We start from the raw sequence: 1,326 nt of genomic DNA, 5'->3' as shown, positions 1-1,326 counted from the left end.
TACTTGTTTTTGCATTGTATTGATTTCAGCTACAGATTTACTATTTAGCAACTTCAGCTTGATTAATTGTTTACCTTGGAATGGAAAACTCTTCATGGCAGCAACAGTAGAGTAGAGAAGAGGGAACAGCCCTTCCCTCTGTGGAGCAGGAGTTGGTAATAAATAGGAACAAGAGTGCCTCCTTTTCCAGAGTTCTGGTGGGAAGGAGCACTCTGCCTTCAGGGCAGCTCTTTGGGCTTAGGGCAGTACTCTGGAATACTGCCCTCAGTATTCCTTAAGGAGCAGGAGTAGGTTGCCTGCTCCCAGTCTTTTACATCTTATCACTTCAGATTGAATCTTCTTTATAGGCCATTCTTCCCTCACAGGCTGGAAAACCATTGCCCCTAAATGGCACCTTTTATCCACCTTTTGACCTCACAGATCATAAAAATGTTAAATAAAGGTTAGATTTTCTTGTTTAAAATAAAACTACTTTTAATTTTTTTAAGTATTTTAGATTTTTTTTTGTCTCTCTGAAACACCCAATAAAACAGATATTAATTCCCTGGCTGCATTGACCAACCCAAAGTCTTCACATTAACTATATTTTTACTTCCAGAACTAGTTGCTAAATTTGCCTGAAGGGTCTCAAAGTTCTGTTGCTTGATGGAAGTTTCAAGGCATATAGAAGCATTTCACAGTCTGAGATACAATTACTAATTTCAGGAAGAATTCACCTTGCACATCAAACCCCTCTGCATGTCTGCCTTTGCTAGTTCTTCAGGATTCATGGTCACAGAGGCATTACAATCCAGTCTGGGGAGCTCAGTTTGTTGTTGACTAGGAGAGGGTGGGGAGAGGGTAGGCAAGCACCTTTTGAGGGCATGGAAATTCCCAGATGTGTGGCTTTCTATAAGATCCAGATCAAATGGAGGGATGTCTACAGATTGTGCACGTAACCAGCCAATGGATTCAGCCCTAAATCTATGGTACTTTTGGCCCCATAAAAAGCATTAATTACAGAAGTGCTGGAGAAATGTTTTTGCACTAGAAGACTAGAGTGGAAAGTCTAAAAATTTCCAATTTGATTTTGAATCCTTTGGTTACTTAGGGCACATTAATCAGGATCGCCATGGAAGAAACATGAAGACAAAAGATATTGTTTAGAAAACAATGATTATTTATTTATTTATCATCAGTACTGGGACCTTGAAACAATAACAAACTGTTCAGCAACTTAGAAAAGGTCTTTTTGTATATTTGTGTGAATGTCAGAATGAGGAGGTTGTTGATGTTCTCAAATGTTCTGACTGGGTTTTGGACAATGGGTGGAGCAACTTCTACCTT

This window comes from Pseudopipra pipra, chromosome 5, assembly GCF_036250125.1.
Source record: "Pseudopipra pipra isolate bDixPip1 chromosome 5, bDixPip1.hap1, whole genome shotgun sequence".
In the NCBI taxonomy this organism is placed as follows: Eukaryota; Metazoa; Chordata; class Aves; order Passeriformes; family Pipridae; genus Pseudopipra; species Pseudopipra pipra.
The sequence above is the reverse complement of the archived record's forward strand: the minus strand, read 5'-3'. Positions refer to the sequence as shown.